Source organism: Bombina bombina, chromosome 2 (assembly GCF_027579735.1).
Source record: "Bombina bombina isolate aBomBom1 chromosome 2, aBomBom1.pri, whole genome shotgun sequence".
Taxonomy (NCBI): Eukaryota; Metazoa; Chordata; class Amphibia; order Anura; family Bombinatoridae; genus Bombina; species Bombina bombina.
In genome coordinates, this window is record NC_069500.1 from 505,092,916 (window position 1) to 505,114,043 (window position 21,128).

Genomic DNA, 21,128 nt, shown 5'->3' on the forward strand with positions numbered 1-21,128 from the left:
ACCACTAGGTGGCGCTGCAGATACAGCTTCCTATTAACCCTTTACATATAGTTACCTCTAGTACACATTTCATAGTACTTATCTACTTACTCAAACAATTTAAAACCAATATTCCTTAACAGAATATCCATTAATAGAATCTTAACAAAATCAAATCTCAATTACAGACTTATATAGAAATGACCTCCTATAAAAATACAGACATATCTAGATCTTTATTTAACCCATTAGGTTGCATAGTGCCCAGTTTCCAAATCCAAAAGCACTCCCGCTGTTTAAGGAGATGTTCTCTATTCCCTAACCTCCGTGGCATAGCTATTTTCTCAATAATTTGAAACCGCAGTTGCCCTATTGAATGGCCTTTTTCAACAAAATGCTGAGCTACCGGGGCTTTTAAATTCTTTGTTCTGATACAACTTTTATGTTCAATTATCCTATCTTTTTCTAGTCGTCTCGCCGACGTAGCCCCGCCCACATGGGCATTTAATTAAGTAAATTACATATGTTGTTAGGCAAGTATGATACCCATTAATTTTAAACTTTTTCCCTGTGGTTGGATGAAAAAAGATAAGCCCTTTGGTCATATTATTGCAGCATGAACATCCCAGGCAGGGATAACAACCCTCATTTTTACCTTTTAATGAATTTTTGTTTTAACTTAATGTTTGACCCTACATCAGCTCTAACTAATTGTTGTTTTAAATTTAAGCCTTGCTTATATGCTGGCATAGGTAAATTTTTAAATTCCTTTATTTGGGGATTACATTCTGATAGTATAGGCCAATGCTTCTTGACTGTGTGTTGGATTTGGTTAGACTGAGTATTAAATTCAGATACAAATATTAAGCGCTCCTCTTTATTATTTTGTTTTTTCTTTATACTCAATAAACTTTCTCTAGAGACTGATAGCGCATAATTAATTTCAGCTTCTAACATATCTGATGGGTACCCTCTCTTAGAAAATCTGTCTGCCATTTCCATCATTCTCATTTTCATTAAATTATCATCAGTGATGATTCTGCAAGCTCTTAAAAATTGACTACGTGGAAGGGCCTTTAGAAGAGATACAGGATGAGCACTATCAAATTGCAATAAACTGTTTCTGTCTGTTTCTTTCCTAAAAAGATCCACCTTAAGCTCTCTTCCATTTTTTATAATTTTAGTGTCAAGAAAAGAAATGTCACTTTCACTCCATGTTAGCTTAAATTTTATGTGGCCAGATGCTTCATTTATGTCATTTACAAATGTCAGCAGGGATCCAACATCGCCCCACCATATCCCAAAGATATCATCGATATAGCGCCACCAACAGGCGCCATACCGATGAAATCTAGGATTGGAAAAGACAAATTTCTCCTCAAATACATTCATAAAAATGTTAGCATAATTAGGGGCGACGTTGGACCCCATGGCTGTACCCTGTGTCTGTAGAAAGTACTCATCTTCAAATAAGAAATAGTTACAGTATAAAATCAACTCCAACAGCTGCAGTAAAAAGTGGGTCTGCGCTTTCGAATAATTTTTATCCATATTCAATACCATCTCAACTGCTCCCATCCCACTTTCATGGGTGATTGATGTATAAAGACTTTCTACATCTAAGCTGTATAGAATAAATTTATCTGTTGGCATATCCAAAGTGTCAACTTTCCTCAAAAAATCACTAGTATCCTTTATAAAAGAATTAGATATTTCTACATATGGTCTAAGGATACGATCTAAAAAAAAATAGACACATTGGTCAAGACAGATTGGGTACTTGCCACAATTGGACGGCCTGGGGGGGCCTGCAGATTTTTATGAACTTTTGGCAATGTATAAAGCACCGGAGTGCAAGGGTGTTCAATATATAGAAAATTAAGCAGATCCTTATCAATTTGGCCATAATTTAAAGCCCTCTGGCAAACATTTTTTAACTCTTTCTGAATAGAAAGTACAGGGTTACTTGACAATTTCTTATACACATCAGGGCCACTTAACTGCTGCTTAATTTCTTCCACATAATAATTTCTGTCTAGGGCAATAATAGCCCCACCTTTATCGGCTCTCTTCAAAATGATGTCATCCCTAGCCTTTAAGGTTTTCAAAGCAGCTAAATTGTTTGCATTAAAATTACATTTTTGATTTTTAATATGCAGATTCTTATTGATTTTACATACAGGCATTTCCTTAACATTATGCTTCACTTTATTAACCTTTGTTTGTAATTTAGCAATATCCCTTTCTACAAGATTGATGTATGTCTCTACACTATGATTGTTTTGTGGAGGTAAGAATGAACTCTTTTTCTTTAAACCCAACTTAGACAGATTAAATGCAACTTTTTCTGTTTCCAATCTTACATTATGTTGCAAATCACACATGAAACTTTTTAGCCTTAAGTTCCTATAGAATCTGAATAAATCTTGGCTAAGCTGGAAAAAGTCACAGTCCCTCCTGGGACAGAAAGAAAGCCCTTTATTAAGGGTACTCAGTTCATCTTGAGAAAGTTCAACGTTAGAGATATTAATCACTGTATCCTCTGCCTCTATGTCACATGCAAACTTGTCAGCTGCTACATTTTCGATCTTACACGCTTCGCCGCCTATTTGCCCCTTCTCGATCTCAGCTGTCTTTGCTGTTTTTCTTTTGGAGCGGCGGTGCTTCCGTCCACCTCAACGTTGTCGGCCTCGGAGTCCCCCGGTGACGCATCTGATGATCCGGTGCTGCTTCCACTCCTCACAGGGTAGCGATTCCTCCGCCTCTGGAAACCGGAAGTTTGCCTACGCCTCACTCCTTCCGGGTCATACTTCCAACGGTATACCCTGTTTTGTAAATAATCATTTTCGTCTCTAGCAAATTTTATTCGTTTACGCTCTTCTATTACTTTTTTCAGGTCTCCCACTTTTGCGTTCACATCCTTCAGCATTTTTGTGGCTTCTTCCTGTGGTAATCCGCTCTTGATCTCAGCTTCCATAGATGCCAGCTTAACATCTTGCTCCACGATCTCTGTGTTTAAGCAGTCAACGGTAAGTACCATCAGATCCATAGAACACTTGTTCAAAATTTGTTCAAATCTCTCACAATAGGCAGCATTTTCTTTCATTAAGGTCGGACGTGTGCTCATACGGAGCCCTCTAGGGATTCTTTTGACCCTGTGATACTCTGCCAGGGTGGTTGCGTGCAGGTCATAAGCAACTCTTTTTTTCTGTAGCCATGGGGTCCAACGTCGCCCCTAATTATGCTAACATTTTTATGAATGTATTTGAGGAGAAATTTGTCTTTTCCAATCCTAGGTTTCATCGGTGTGGCGCTATATCGATGATATCTTTGGGATATGGTGGGGCGACGTTGGATCCCTGCTGACATTTGTAAATGACATAAATGAAGCATCTGGCCACATAAAATTTAAGCTAACATGGAGTGAAAGCGACATTTCTTTTCTTGACACTAAAATTATAAAAAATGGAAGAGAACTTAAGGTGGATCTTTTTAGGAAAGAAACAGACAGAAACAGTTTATTGCACTTTGATAGTGCTCATCCTGTATCTCTTCTAAAGGCCCTTCCACGTAGTCAATTTTTAAGAGCTTGCAGAATCATCACTGATGATAATTTATTGAAAATGAGAATGATGGAAATGGCAGACAGATTTTCTAAGAGAGGGTACCCATCAGATATGTTAGAAGCTGAAATTAATTATGCGCTATCAGTCTCTAGAGAAAGTTTATTGAGTATAAAGAAAAAACAAAATAATAAAGAGGAGCGCTTAATATTTGTATCTGAATTTAATGCTCAGTCTAACCAAATCCAACGCATAGTCAAGAAGCATTGGCCTATAGTATCAGAATGTAATCCCCCAAATAAAGGAATTTAAAAATGTAACTATGCCAGCATATAAGCAAGGCTTAAATTTAAAACATCAATTAGTTAGAGCTGATGTAGGGTCAAACATTAAGTTAAAACAAAAATTAATTAAAGGTAAAAATGAGAGTTGTTATCCCTGCCTGGGATGTTCATGCTGCAATAATATGACCAAAGGGCCCATCGTTTTTCATCCAACCACAGGGAAAAAGTTTAAAATTAATGGGTATCATACTTGCCTAACAACATATGTAATTTACTTAATTAAATGCCCATGTGGGCGGGGCTACGTCGGCGAGACGACTAGAATTATCAAAGATAGGATAATTGAACATAAAAGTTGTATCAGAACAAAGAATTTAAAAGCCCCGGTATCTCAGCATTTTGTTGAAAAAGGCCATTCAATAGGGCAACTGCGGTTTCAAATTATTGAGAAAATAGCTATGCCACGGAGGTTAGGGAATAGAGAACTTCTCCTTAAACAGCGGGAGTGCTTTTGGATTTGGAAACTGGGCACTATGCAACCTAATGGGTTAAATAAAGATCTAGATTTGTCTGTATTTTTATAGGAGGTCATTTCTATATATGTCTGTAATTGAGATTTGATTTTGTTAAGATTCTATTAATGGATATTCTGTTAAGGAATATTGGTTTTAAATTGTTTGAGTAAGTAGATAAGTACTATGAAATGTGTACTAGAGGTAACTATATGTAAAGGGTTAATAGGAAGCTGTATCTGCAGCGCCACCTAGTGGTGATAAGGTATAAATAGAATCAGTTAAGTTTGATGTTTAGCATGAATAAGGTAGCAATACCGAAACGTTGCTGATTATGTTGTGTTGTGCCTAATAAACACTTACTGTTGCTGCTACTCTCTGTGGATTTTCTTGACTTATGGTTCAGAGATTGGAGTGGGTCTCTGGAGTGGCTGGCAAGAGGGTCGTTGTGTGCTGGATCATTGCTTTTGATTTTAGGCCTTGGTCAGAATCAGGCCTGTGTTCAAACCTGTTACTCCTCCCTGGAGTCTTAATCTTGTTCTTAAGGTTCTTCAGCAGGCTCCTTTTGAACCTATGCATTCCTTAGATATTAAGTTGTTATCTTGGAAGGTTTTTTTTTTTTTTTTTCTCTTGTTGCTATTTCTTCAGCTTGTAGAGTCTCTGAACGCTCGGCTTTACAGCATGAGTCTCCCTATCTTATCTTTTACTCGGATAAGGTTGTTTTACGTACTAAATTGGGTTTTCTTCCTAAAGCAGTTTCAGATCGGAACATTAATCAGGAGATTGTTGTTCCTTCTTTATATCCTAATCCTTCTCATAAGGAATGTCTTCTGCACACCCTAGATGTGGTTCGTGCTCTGAAATTCTATTTACAGGCAACTAAGGATTTTCGTCAGTCTTCTGCTCTGTTTGTAGTTTTGTCTGGGAAACGTAAGGCGCAGAAAGCTACGGCTACATCTCTTTCTTTGTGGCTGAAGAGTATTATTCGCTTTGCCTATGAAACTGCTGGACAGCAGCCGCCTGAGAAGGTTATGGCTCATTCTACAAGGGCTGTTTCCTCTTCCTGGGCATTCAAAAATTAAGCTTCTGTAGAACAGATTTGCAAAGCTGCAACTTGGTCCTTCCTACATACTTTTTCAAAATTCTATAAGTTTGATACTTTTGCCTCGGCTGAGGCTTCCTTTGGGAGAAAGGTTCTTCAAGCAGTGGTGCCTTCTGTTTAGGTTCCCTGTCTTGTCCTTTCCTTATCATCTGTGTCCTCTAGCTTGGGTATTGATTACCAATAGTAATTAGATGATCCGTGGACTCATTGTGTCATTAGAAAGAAAACAAAATTTATGCTTACATGATAAATGTATTTCTTTCTTGACACGATGAGTCCACGGCCCGCCCTGTTTTTGATGACAGGATATTTTTTGTTATGTTATAAACCTCAGGGAGCTCTGCACCTTGTTGCTTCCTTTCTCTCCTTTACTTTGGTCGAATGACTGGGGTTGGATAGAAGGGAGGTGATATTTAACAGCTTTGCTGTGTTGCTCTTTGCCGCCTCCTGCTGGCCAGGAGGTGAATATCCCAATAGTAATTAGATAATCCGTGGACTCATCGTGTTAAGAAATAAATAAATTTATCAGGTAAGCATAAATTTTGTTTTTTCTGTTTCCTTGTGGGTCCCTTTTTTATGTTTCCTCCCGCCCCTCCTAGGGTGTCTGTGTCCGATCCCGCAGGTAAAGGGGGATTCTGCGTGGATCTGGTACTAACACCACTAACTGTGGCACCTATATTCTGTGTACTGGGAACCTCATTGCCAGAGGCGTCACCTCCACTGCTATCAATAGTTTCAACATTTACACGTCGTCTTTTTTTAAATCTACCACATCTTTGATTTGTCATCTCATCCTTGCCATATAACCACTTGTACACATTCCTCTCCCTGTAGTCGTTTTCGACAGTGTTAACTTTCTTATTCTTAAATGTTAACAATTCTTGTTTATACTTGGCTACCTGGGAGGAAAGTTGGTTAATCCAATCGTTATCAGTGTCTTGAGTAAGTATATGTAGCAAATAATCCTTGATTTGTGCAACCTCAATTTTCACTAGATTTTTTAATCTAGTCACTTCTTCAATGACTAGCAACATTAGATCATGCAAGCACTTGTTAAGAATGCCGCACCAACATCTGCAAAACTCTATACTTCTCCTACCTAAAGTAGGAATGTTTTAATCCTAAAACCACGGGGAATAAATTTATCCTTATGGTACTTTGAAAGATATATTGCACGAAGAAGATGGTCTACTTCCTTCTTTTCAAGATGTAACAATTTATGGTATATGTTAAGTGGGGTCTCACCTTTAGTATCCTCTAGCTGCTGCAAGTCCGCCTCACACCTGATGCGCATAGCATCATCCTCAGTGAATGCAAAATCCTGTATTTCCCCATATGGGTCTCCAATCTGTGCATTCTGTGTAAATACATCTGTAAACCCAAATATGTTAGGGTATATAGAGGATTTGGGGCTTAAAGCCCAGTGTAGATTTATACACTAATTATATAAAAAAATTAGAAAGTTTAAAAATTAACACTTTATTGAAAAAAACATAATTTATGTAAGAACTTACCTGATAAATTCATTTCTTTCATATTGGCAAGAGTCCATGAGCTAGTGACGCATGGGATATACATTCCTACCAGGAGGGGCAAAGTTTCCCAAACCTCAAAATGCCTATAAATACACCCCTCACCACACTCACAATTCAGTTTAACGAATAGCCAAGAAGTGGGGTGATAAGAAAGGAGCGAAAGCATCAAACAAGGAATTGGAATAATTGTGCTTTATACAAAAAAATCATAACTACCACAAAAAGGGTGGGCCTCATGGACTCTTGCCAATATGAAAGAAATGAATTTATCAGGTAAGTTCTTACATAAATTATGTTTTCTTTCATGTAATTGGCAAGAGTCCATGAGCTAGTGACGTATGGGATAGCAGATACCCAAGATGTGGAACTTCCACGCAAGAGTCACTAGAGAGGGAGGGATTAAATAAAGACAGCCAATTCCGCTGAAAAAATAATCCATAACCCAAATCAAAAAATTGAAATTATAAGCAGAAGAATCAAACTGAAACAGCTGCCTGAAGTACTTTTCTACCAAAAACTGCTTCAGAAGAAGAAAAAACATCAAAATGGTAGAATTTAGTAAAAGTATGCAAAGAAGACCAAGTTGCTGCTTTGCAAATCTGATCAACAGAAGCTTCATTCTTAAAAGCCCAGGAAGTAGAAACTGACCTAGTAGAATGAGCCGTAATCCTTTGAGGCGGGGATTTACCCGACTCCACATAAGCGTGATGAATCAAAGACTTTAACCAAGACGCCAAAGAAATGGCAGAAGCCTTCTGACCTTTCCTAGAACCAGAAAAGATAACAAATAGACTAGAAGTCTTTCTGAAATCTTTAGTAGCTTCAACATAATATTTCAAAGCTCTTACTACATCCAAAGAATGTAAAGATCTCTCCAGAGAATTCTTAGGATTAGGACACAATGAAGGGACAACAATTTCCCTACTAATGTTGTTAGAATTCACACCATTTAGGTAAAAAATTAAATGAAGTCCGCAACACCGCCTTATCCTGATGAAAATCAGAAAGGAGATTCACAAGAAAGAGCAGATAACTCAGAAACTCTTCTAGCAGAAGAGATGGCCAAAAGGAACAAAAAAGGAACAAAACTTTCCCAAGAGAGTTAATTTAATATCCAGAGAATGCATAGGTTCAAACGGAGGAGCCTGTAAAGCCCTCAGAACCAAATTAAGACTGCAAGGAGGAGAAATTGACTTAATGAAGGCTTAATACGAACCAAAGCCTGTACAAAACAATGAATATCAGGATGATTAGCAATCTTTTCTGTCGAAAAAGAACAGAAAGAGCAGAGATTTGTCCTTTCACGGAACTTGCAGACAAACCTTTTTCCCAAACCATCCTGAAGAAACTGTTAAAAATTCTAAGGAATTCTAAAAGAATGCCAAGAGAATTTATGAGAGAACACAAGAAATGTAAAGTCTTCTAAACTCGGTAATAGATCTTTCTAGACACAGGATTTACGAGCCTGTAACATAGTATTAATCACTGAATCAGAGAAAACCTCTATGGACTAAGTATTAAGCGTTCAATATCCATACCTTCAAATTTAATGATTTGAGATCCTGATGGAAAAATGGGCCTTGAGATAGAAGGTCTGGCCTTAACGGAAGTGTCCAAGGATGGGCAACTGGCCATTCCGAACGAGATCCGCATACCAAAACCCTGTGTGGCCATGCTGGAGCCACCAGCAGTACAACAAAACGCTCCATTAGGACTTTTGGAAATCACTTTTGGAAGAAGAACTAGAGGCGGAAAGATAATAAGCAGGTTGATAATTCCAAGAAGTGACAACGCGTCCACTGCTTCCGCCTGGGATCCCAGGATCTGGACAGATACCTGGGAAGTTTCTTGTTTAGATGAGAAGCCATCAGATCTATTTCTCGAAGTCCCCAGATTTGAACAATCTGAAGAAATACCTCTGGGTGAAGAGACCATATGCCCGGATGTAACGTCTGGCGACTGAGATAATCCGCTTCCCAATTGTCTATACTGGGATGTGAACCGCAGAAATTAGACAGGAGCTGGATTCCCACCCATACAAGTATCCGAGATACTTCTTTCATAGCCTGAGGACTGTGAGTCCCCCCTTGATGATTGACAAATGCCACGGTTGTGACATTGTCTGTCTGAAAACAAATAAACGATTCTCTCTTCACGAAGAGGCCAGAACTGAAAAGCTCTGAAAATCTCACGGAGTTCCAAAATGTTGATTGGTAATCTCCCCCTCCTGAGATTCCCAAACCCCCTGCGCTGTCAGAGATCCCCATACAGCTCCCCAACTGAAAGACTCGCATCTGTTGAGATCACAGTCCAGGTTGGACGACAACAAGAGGCCCCTTGAATTAAACAATGGTGATCAACACCAAGTCAGAGAAGATCGAACATTGGGATTTAAGGATATTAATTGTGATATCTTTGTATAATCCCTGCACCATTGGTTCAGCATACAAAGCTGGAGTGTGAAAACGAGCAAAAGGGATCGCGTCCGATGCAGCAGTCATGAGACCTAGAATTTCCATGCACAAAGCTACCGAAGGGAATGATTGAGACTGAGGTTTCGACAAGCTGAAACTAATTTCAGACATCTCTTTTCTGTAGAGACATGGACACTGAATCTATTGGGAACCCAAAACGGTTACCTTGTCTGAGGAATCAAGGAACTCTTTGGTAAATTGATCCTCCAACCATGTCTTTGAAGAAACAACACAAGTTGATTCGTATGAGATTCTGCAGAATGTAAAGACTGAGCAAGTACCACGATATCGTCCAAATAAGGAAATACTGCAATAACCCTTTCTTGATTACAAGAGAGAAGGGCACCGAGAAACCTTGAAAAGATCTTGGAGCTGTTGCAAGGCCCAAATGGAAGAGCAACAAACTGTTAATGCTTGTCTAGAAAAGAGAATCTCAGAAACTGATAGTGATCTGGATGGATAGGAATATGAAGTCTATTGTAGACATATAATGCCCTTGCTGAACAAAAGGCGAATAGTCCTTATAGTCACCATTTTGAATGTTGGTATCCTTACATAACGATTCAATATTTTTAGATCCAGAACTGGTCTGAAGGAATTCTCCTTCTTTGGTACAATGAACAGATTTGAGTAAAACCCCAGACCCCGTTCCAGAACTGGAACTGGCACAATTACCCCAGCTGACTCTAGGTCTGAAACACATTTCAGAAACGCCTGAGCCTTTACTGGGTTTACTGGAATGCGTGAGAGAAAAAATCTTCTCACAGGCGGTCTTACCTTGAAACCTATTCTGTACCCTTGTGAAACAATGTTCTGAATCCAAAGACTTTGAATCGAATTGATCCAAACATCTTTGAAAAATCGTAACCTGCCCCCTACCAGCTGTGCTGGAATGAGGGGCGGCACCTTCATGCGGATTTGTGAGCTGGTTTGATTTTCTAAAGGGCTTGGATTTATTCCAGACTGGAGAAGGTTTCCAAACGGAAACTGTTCCTTTAGGGGAAGGGTCAGGCTTTTGTTCCTTATTCTGACGAAAGCAACGAAAACGATTAGCAGCCCTATATTTACCTTTAGACTTTTTTGTCCTGAGGCAAAAAGGCTCCCTTCCCCCCCAGTAACAGTTGAAATTATTGAATCCAACTGAGAACCAAATAATTTATTACCTTTGAAAGAAATAGAAAGCAACGTTGACTTAGAAGTCATATCTGCATTCCAAGACTTAAGCCATAAAGCTCTTCTAGCTAAAATAGCTAAAGACATATACCTGACATCAATTCTAATGATATCTAAAATGGCATCACAAACAGTTATTAGCATGTTGAAGAAGTTTAACATGCTATAAGCATTATGGTCTGACACTTGTTGCGCTAAAGCCTCCAACCAGAAGGTGGAAGCTGCAGCAACATAAGCCAAAGAATTAGCAGGTCTAAGAAGATTACCTGAACATAAATAAGCCTTCCTTAGAAATGATTCAAGCTTCCTATCTAAAGGATCCTTAAAAGAAGTACTATCTGCCGTAGGAATAGTAGTACGTTTAGCAAGAGTATAGATAGCCCCATCAACTTTGGGGATTTTCTCCCAAAACTCTAATCTTATCAGATGGCAAAGGGTACAATTTCTTAAACCTTGGAGAAGGAGTAAATGAAGTACCCAGACTATTCCATTCCCTAGAAATGACTTCTGAAATAGCATCAGGAACTGGAAAATCTTCTGGAATAACTACATGAGGTTTAAAAACTGAATTTAAACGCTTATTAGATTTAATATCAAGAGGACTAGACTCCTCCATATCTAATGCAATCAAGACTTCTTTAAGTAAAGAACGAATAAACTTCATCATAAACAAATATGAAGATTTATCAGTGTCAATATCTGAGGCAGAATCTTCTGAACCAGATAGATCCTCATCAGAAATAGATAAGTCAGAATGATGGCGGTCATTTAAAAATTCTTTTGAAATATGAGAAGTTTTAAAAGACCTCTTACGTTTACTAGAAGGAGGAATAACAGACAGAGCCTTCCGAATAGAATTAGAAACAAATTCTTTTACATTAACAGGAACACCCTGAACATTAGATGTTGAAGGAACAACAACAGGTAATGGATTATTACTAATGGAAATATTATCTGCGTTTGATAGTTTATCATGACAACTAACACAAACTACAGCCGGAGGAACAGTTACCAAAAGTTTACAACAAATGAACTTAGCTTTGGTAGAACTGACATCAGGCAGCGTCTTTCCAGAAGTAGATTCTGATCCAGGGTCAGGTAGTGACATCTTGCAATATGTAATAGAAAAAACAACATATAAAGCAAAATTATCAAATTCCTTAAATGGCAGTTTCAGGAATGGGAAAAAATGCAAAACAAAACAAGCCTCTAGAAACCAGAAGCAACTAAAAAGTGAGACTGAAATAATGTGAAAAAAACTGGCGCCAAGTATGACGCCCACATTTTTGGCGCCAAGAATGACGCCCATATTTTTTGGCGCCAAAAACGTCCGTAACACACCTACGTAAAAAAATGACACAACCACGTGAAAACTTCCGGCGTCAACTAGGACGCCGGACATAACGAAATTTTTTGCGCCAAAAAAGTCTTGCGCCAAGAATGACGCAATAAATTGAAGCATTTTCTGCACCCGCGAGCCTAACAGCCCGCAATTTAGAAAAAAAGTCAATTGAAAATTTTTAAGGTAAGAAAAAATATAATTCATATGCATTTTCTCAAAAAAATGAAACTGATTATCCTGAATCATGGCAAATATAAGTTTAACACATATATTTAGAACTTTACATATAAAGTGCCCAACCATAGCTTAGAGTGTCATAAATAGAAATAAGACTTACTTACCCTAAGACACTCATCTACATATAGTAGATAGCCAAACCAGTACTGAAACGAGAATCAGTAGAGGTAATGGTATATAAGAGTATATCGTCGATCTGAAAACGGAGGTAGGAGAAGAAATCTCTACGACCGATAACAGAGAACCTATGAAATAGATCCCCTAGAGCAGGGGTGGGCAACTATCGGCCCTCCAGATGTTATGGACTACATCTCCCATAATGCTCTTTCAGCAATAATGCAGGCAAAGGATCATGGGAGATTTAGTCCATAACACCTGGAGGGCCAGTTCTTGCCCACCCCTGCGCTAGAGGAAGACCATGGTATTCAAATAGGCAATACTCTCTTCACATCCCTCTGACATTCACTGCACTCTGAGAGGAAAACCGGGCTTCAGCCTGCTGCGAAGCGCATATCAACGTAGAAATCTAGCACAAACTTACTTTACCACCTCCATGGGAGGCAAAGTTTGTAAAACTGAATTGTGGGTGTGGTGAGGGGTGTATTTATAGGCATTTTGAGGTTTGGGAAACTTTGCCCCTCCTGGTAGGAATGTATATCCCATACGTCACTAGCTCATGGACGATTGCCAATTACATGAAAGAAATAGACAATAACAACATTAATCTAAAGTTGGGTAGAAGGAAAGGGAATATCACATCCAATCCTTAAATTGTATGCAGACCCAACACTAATTAAAAGCAAGAGAAAAAAAAGAGGGCCTGCTGGCTAATGGGGAGTGTGTGTAGTGATTACGTGTATGAAGGATATAGGGTTAATATTGTTATTCAATCATTCAAAACAAGCGTTCCTATGCGCTCAAAGGTGTCCTCCTGCCTGCAAACTTCATGTGGGTTACCGAATCAGCCGATTTCTGGCCTATAAAAGTATCAACAACACAACTCGCATACACATCAAAATACCCATTCGTGATGTATCTTTATAATAATGGACCGTAATCAGGTCCTATTATACTAGAAACTAGTTGCAACTAATTATTTTTAGTGATATTTTCCTAAATCACTGTGTCTATTACACCAACAGACGTTAACATTTATCAAGAGACCCACTGCTTATTAAGCTCCGTTATTTTTCTCAATTACTGTTATCACAGTTTCACATGTATATCACATCAGCTGCAGTTAATATATCTGTTTAAAACATTAGCAACTTAGTTTCTATTAAAGATATTAGGTATTGGAATTAACAATGTGTGTATTACACCAAACTATGTGCACACACGCCACCATTAGCCCCGCCCACCAACGCGTTTAGTCACTAAGAAATGTGACTTCGTCAGGGTATTAGGGCTGACCAAGCCGATAAACACGGCTTTTGTACGCTCAGTTGTTATGGTAACCATGATATGTTTGCGGAAGTGTTACCCGCAATTTGCCAGCTTATTGGTCGTATCAACATCAAGGGAAGCATAAGGCGATTACTTCAATATTATCCAGGTTATTGCAAGAGAGGCAAAATAAATTATAAATTTATTACAGTCAACAACCATTTAGGACGCATAAATGCGCAAATGGTATAAAAATACTCATTTTATTATGTCAAGAAATAATAAATAAATGAAAATAAAGCAAAGTTAGAAATTAGGGTTTTTAGATCTTTTCCCATGTTATCATCAAAGCACAAGTCGATAAAGTAATATTATATACTTATTAGTGACATTTTGCACCAAAAAGTGGAATGGGTATTACGGATTATAGAGTACACATGATACTATTCGATCTATTGATTCTTTACAAACCATACAGTTACTATGGAGACCTAGTAAAAAAGATAGTTGTTATTACAGTAGTTTATATTCCAAACAGATCTTAGCTTTGGTAAAGATCTTCAATAAATTATAAGCCTTAAGAGTACATTATTATTGTCCCCAATATAGGAGTCTTAACCCCTTAACGACCAAGGACGTACGCCACACGTCCTCAAAAAAAATACAGTTAATGACCGAGGACCGTGTGGCGTACGTCCCTTGGTCTGGGAAAGCAGCTGGAAGCGATTCTGCTCGCTTCCAGTTGCTTTCCGGTTATTGCAGTGATGCCTCGATATTGAGGCATCCTGCAAAAACCTTTTTTAGCAATCCGGTGCAGAGAGAGCCACTCTGTGGCCCTCTCTGCACTGGACATCACGGCTAAATTCGTTGGTGGGTGGGAGCCGGTTCGGGAGGCAGCCATCGATGGCCTTGATGATGTGTAGGGGGGCGGGATCGTGGGCGGGGGTGATCGGAGGCGCGCGCGGTGCACGGGAGGGCGAGGGCGGGCGCGTGCACGGGGAGGGAGCGGGTGGGAACCGCTACACTACAGCAAAAAAAGGTGTATTAAAAGTTAAAAAGTTAATAAAAAAAATAGTATTTATATATATATAAAATACATTAGTCAGGGGGTGGGGGATTGGTCTGTGGGGGGGGAAGCTACACTACAGAAAAATAACATAATAATTAAAAAAAAAAACATTTTTCTTGCAAACTGGGTACTGGCAGACAGCTGCCAGTACCCAAGATGGCCCCCAATAAGGCCGGGGGGGGGGGTTAGAGAGCTGTTTTGGGGGGGATCAGGGAGGTTGGGGGCTAAGGGGGGATCCTACAAAGTAGCATATGTAAATATGCTAAAAATGTATTTTATTTTAAAAAAAAAACACTTTTATTTTAGTACTGGCAGACTTTCTGCCAGTACTTAAGATGGCGGGGACAATTGTGGGGGGGGGGCGGGAAGGGAGCTGTTTGGGAGGGATCAGGGGGTCTGATGTGTCAGGTGGGAGTCTGATCTCTACACTAAAGCTAAAATTAACCCTGCAAGCTCCCTACAAACTACCTAATTAACCCCCTTCACTGCTAGCCATAATACACGTGTGATGCGCAGCAGCACTTAGCGGCCTTCTAATTACCAAAAAGCAACGCCAAAGTCATATATGTCTGTTATTTCTGAACAAAGGGGATCCCAGAGAACCATTACAACCATTTGTGCCATAATTGCACATGCTGTTTGTAAATAATTTTAGTGAGAAACCTAAAATTGTGAAAAATTTAGCGTTTTTTTTTATTTGATTGCATTTGGCGGTGAAATGGTGGCATGAAATATACCAAAATGGGCCTAGATCAATACTTGGGTTGTCTACTACACCTACACTGAAGCTAAAATTAACCCTAGAAGCTCCCTACATGCTCCCTAATTAACCCCTTCACTGCTGGGCATAATACACGTGTGGTGCGCAGTCGCATTTAGCAGCCTTCTAATTAGTAAAAGCAAAACCAAAGCCATATATGTCTGCTATTTATGAACAAAGGGGATCCCAGAGAAGCATTTACAACCATGTATGCTATAATTGCATAAGTTTTTTGTAAATAATTTCAGTGAGTAACCTAAAGTTTGTGAAAAAAATTGTGAAAAAGTGAACAATTTTTTTTTTATTTGATCGCATTTGGCGGTGAAATGGTGGCATGAAATATACCAAAATGGGCCTAGATCAATACTTTGGGATGTCTTCTAAAAAAAAATATATACATGTCAATGGATATTCAGGGATTCCTGAAAGATATCAGTGTCCCAATATGACTATCGCTAATTCTGAAAAAAAGTGGTTTGGAAATAGCAAAGTGCTACTTGTATTTATGGCCCTATAACTTGCAAAAAAAGCAAAGAACATGTAAACATTGGGTATTTCTAAACTCAGGACAAAATTTAGAAACTATTTAGCATATGTTTTTTTTGGTGGTTGTAGATGTATAACAGATTTTGGGGGTCAAAGTTAGAAAAAGTGTGTTTTTTCCATTTTTTCCTCATATTTTATAATTTTTTTTATAGTAAATTATAAGATATGATGAAAATAATGGTATATTTTGAAAGTCCATTTAATGGCGAGAAAAACGGTATATAATATGTGTGGGTACATTAAATGAGTAAGGGGAAAAATTACCAGCTAAACACAAACACCGCAGAAATGTAAAAATAGCCTTGGTCTCAAACGGACAGAAAATGGAAAAGTGCTGTGGTCATTAAGGGGTTAAAATCATCATCTAAAATATTACATAGCTCTTATATTTTATTACCACGAGGAAAGAATTACAACATTCTAGCAATTTAAAGACAATATTTATATCCAAGTCTGGATTGAGGGATAAACAGAAGAAACTGTTTTTTAAGATTAATGAGGAGACCACGTTTCTATGCTACTTTATCACATGTAGACCCGTACCAGTTGCACAGCGCATGAATTCTATACACAGTGATCGTAAATACGACAAAGTTCTTTGCAATTGAGCAGCTTAAACTGTTTGGTAGAAAAGGCAATTTAATGAAATTGTTACTCCAGAAATAATGTAGGTGGATACATGAGTTACAATCTATGTCACCTATGGGAGTTAATGAGGCTTTGTATTTTAAATCCTTTCTATGAGACTACATGTGATAAAGTAGCATAGAAACATGGCCTCCTCATTTATCTTAAAAAACAGTTTCTTCTGTTTATCCCTCAATCCAGACTTGGATATAAATAGTCTTTAAATTGCTAGAATGTTGTAATTCTTTCCTCGTGGTAATAAAATATAAGAGCTATGTAATATTTTAGATGATGGTTTTAAGACTCCTATATTGGTGACAATATTAATGTACTCTTAAGGCTTATAATTTATCGAAGATCTTTACCAAAACTAAGATCTGTTTGGAATATAAACTTATTTCTAACTTTGCTTTGTTTTAATTTATTTATTATTTCTTGAAATAATAAAATGAGTATTTTTATACCATTTGCATATTTATGCGTTCTAAATGGTTGTTAACTGTAATAAATTAATAATTTCTTTTGCCTCTCTTGCAGTAACCTGGATACTATTGAAGTAATCGCCTTATGCTTCCCTTGATATTGATACGACCAATAAGATGGCAACTTGCGGGTAACACTTCCGCAAACATATCATGGTTATCATAACAACTGAGCATACATAAGCCGTGTTTATCGGCTTGGCCAGCCCTAATACCCTGACGAAGTCAAGTTTCTTATTGACAAAACGCGTCGGTGGGCGGGGCAGGGTGTGTGCACATAGTTTGGTATAATACACACATTATTAATTCTGATACCTAATATCTTTAATAGAAACTAAGTTGCTAATGTTTCAAACAGATTAACTGCGGCTGATGTGATATACATGTGAAACTGTGATAACAGTAATTGAGAAAAATAACGGAACTTAATAAGCACTGGGTCTCTTGATAAATGTTAACGTCTGTTGGTGTAATAGACACAATGATTTAGGAAAATATCACTAAAAATAATTAGTTGCAACTAGTTTCTAGTATAATAGGACCTGATTACGGTCCATTATTATAATGATACATCACAAATGGGTATTTTGATGTGTATGTGAGTTGTATTGTTGATACTTTTATAGTGTTTATAGCCAGAAATCGGCTGACTGGGTAACCCCCACAAAGTTTGCAGGCAGGAGGACGCCTTTGAGCGCATAGGAACGCTTGTTTTGAATGATTAACAATATTAACCCTATATTCTTCATACACGTAATCACTACACACACTCCCCATTAGCCAGCAGGCCCTCTTTTTCTTTCTCGCTTTTAATTGGTGTTGGGTCTACATACAATATAAGGATTGGATGTGATATTCCCTTTCCTTCTACCCAACTTTAGATTAATGTTGTTATTGTCTATTTTTCAATAAAGTGTTAATTTTTAAACTTTCTAATTTTTAAATACATCTGTATCTATATCCTTAAGAGAGTAATAAACTACCTTTCTCTTACATTGGTGTATCCAGTCCACGGATTCATCCTTACTTGTGGGATATTCTCAATCCCTACAGGAAGTGGCAAAGAGAGCACACAGCAGAGCTGTCCATATAGCTCCCCTCAGGCTCTGCCCCCCCCCCCCCCCCCAGTCATTCTCTTTGCCGCTCTAACAAGTAGCATCTCCACGGGAGTGTAAAGGGAATGTGGTGTTAGTTTGTAGTTTTTTATTTCTTCAATCAAAAGTTTGTTATTTTAAAATAGTGCCGGTTTGTACTATTTACTCTGAGGCAGAAAATGATGAAGATTCTGCTGAGAGGAAAATGATTTTAGCACCTTGTAACTAAAATCCATTGCTGTTCCCACGCAGGACTGTTGAGTACAGGAAAACTTCAGTTGGGGGGAACAGTTTGCAGGCTTAAACTGCTTTAAGGTATGTTTCAGTCATTTTTTCTAGTCAAGACTTAGTAATGCTAGAAGACTGACAGAATCCCCATGTGGGAAAGGTAAGCCATATTCTGAGACTTAGTATAGAAGGAAGGCTTATTTGTAAGGGCTCAAAACACTGGTGGACACTGTTAAGGGGCAATCGATTATTTTTTAAGATAATCTGACATTATACAAGTTTTATATTGCATTTAAAACACTTTTTGGGGTTTTATTCCGCATGGCATATATTTAGACACCTATTTTGGCTTGGGAAGGCCCCACAAACTCCTGAGGGAAGATGGAGGGGGCCTGAATTTCGCGCCTCAGTTGCGCAGTTGATTTTACAAACAGCTTCATGCAGATACATGTGAAGGGTCCAAAGATTACTTGAGGACTTCAGAAAAGGTTTATTTTCGATCAAAACTAATCCCCAAGGAAGGTAGGACACAGCAAAGGCTGTGGCATGGTTAATTTGCTCTGGTTTGGGCAGTAGGGGGTTAATTGACTTGAAATTTACTGTGCAATCATTTCAAAGCATTAGGATTATATGGTGAAAATTTCATAAAGATTGGATGATTTTTGGAGGTTTAGTAAAAAAGTATTCGCTTTTTATTATTTAAAGGCACAGTACTGTTTTTTCAAAAATGGTATTTTACTGTATTTGAGTGCTGTCTAAGTCTGTTTAACATGTCTGAGCCTACAGATAGACCTTGTTTTATGTGTTTTAAAAGCCATGGCGGTCCCCCCCCTTTTACATTTTGTGTTTAAAGTGTGCTAACATATCCAAACATTTTAAAGACCATGCAGTGACACTTAAAAATGTGGCCCAAGATGATTCTTTAACGGAAGGTAATGAGGATAGCCCTCCTTCCTCTCCCCATGTGCCGACACCAGTTACGCCCGCGCAAGCTATGCCTAGTATCTCTAGCACATTGGCCCCTATTACATTGCAACAATTAGCAACAGTCATGGATAATTCCCTTGCAGCATTTCTATCCAAACTGCCTGTTTTTCCTAAAAAGCGTGATAGCTCAGTTTTAAGAACAGAGGATGAGCAATCAGAAGTTTTGGATAATTTATCTGTTGTACCCTCACAACCCTCTGACGTGGCGGTGAGGGATGTACTGTCTGAGGGAGAAATTTGTGACGCAGGTAAAATTTCTCAGCGGGCAGAATCAGATTTCTTAGCGTTTAAATTTAAGCTGGAACACCTCTGCGTACTGCTTAAGGAGGTTTTAGCTACGCTGGTTGATTGTGACCCTATGGTGGTCCCAGAAAAATTGTGTAAAATGGACAAGTTTTTAGAAGTCCCTGTATACACTGATGCGTTTCCGATCCCTAAGAGGCTGGCGGATATTGTGACTAGGGAGTGGGAGAGACCAGGCGTACCTTTTGTTCCCCCCCCCCCTATCTTTTTAGAAAATGTTCCCCATAACTGACCCCAGGCGGGACGCGTGGCAGGCGGTCCCTAAGGTAGAGGGAGCAGTTTCAACACTAGCTAAGCGCACAACTATACCAATAGAAGACAGTTGTGTTTTCAAAGATCCTATGGATAACAAATTAGAAGGGTTACTAAAGAAAATATTTGTTCAACAAGGTATCCTTCTTCAACCAATTGCCTGCATTATTCCTGTAACTACTGCAGCGGCTTTTTGGTTGAGGCGCTGGAGGAGTCGCTCCAGAGGGAGACTTCATATGACGAAGTCATGGATAGAATTCATGCTCTAAAGCTGGTTAATTCTTTCATTACAGATGCTGCTTTACAATTAACTAAATTAGCGGCGAAAAATTCTGGTTTTGCCATTGTGGCGCGAAGAGTGCTCTGGCTCAAATCATGGTCGGCTGACGTGTCGTCCAAAACAAAATTACTTAATATCAGGAAAGGGCCATGCCCTTCCACAAGATAGACCTTTTAAGGCTAATTTGCGCTCCTTTCGCAACTTCAGGAGCGGACCTGCTTCAACCTCTGCAACAAGGGTAAACAGGCCAAGAAGCCTGCTGCTGCTACCAAGACAGCATGAAAGGGTTGCCCCCGCTCCGGGACCGGATCTAGTAGGGGGCAGACTTTCTCTCTTGCTCACACTTGGGCAAGAGATGTTCCAGATCCCTGGGCATTAGAAATTGTTGCTCAAGGGTATCTTCTAGAATTCGAAGACTCTCCCCCAAGGGGAAGGTTCCACATTTCTCGTTTGTCTTCAGACCAGACAAAGAAACAGGCGTTCTTACGCTGTGTAGAGGATCTTCTAAAGATGGGAGTGATACACCCAGTTCCAACTGCAGAGCAAGGACTGGGTTTTTACTCAAACCTGTTTGTAGTTCCCAAAAAGGAAGGAACTTTCAGGCCAATCCTGGATTTAAAAATTCTAAACAAATTCCTCAGAGTTCCATCATTCAAAATGGAAATCATTCGGACAATCTTACAATTGATCCAGGAAGATCAATATATGACTACCGTGGATTTAAAGGATGCGTACCTACATATTCCTATCCACAAAGATCACCATCAGTTCCTAAGGTTCGCCTTTCTGGACAAGAATTTTCACAAAGGTGCTAGGGTCCATTCTAGCGGTACTAAGACCGCGGGGCATTGCAGTAGCACCTTATCTGGACAACATATTAATTCAGGCGTCGTCTTTTCAAAGAGCCAAGGCT

At 38.8% G+C, this 21,128-nt stretch overlaps 1 protein-coding gene across 3 annotated transcripts in view; it reads left to right on the forward strand.

Annotated features, from left to right (window-relative positions):
- The window catches only part of OSGEP (O-sialoglycoprotein endopeptidase), a 161,439-nt gene that overhangs the window by 55,925 nt on the left and 84,386 nt on the right, over positions 1–21,128 (forward strand). The window lies entirely within an intron of this gene.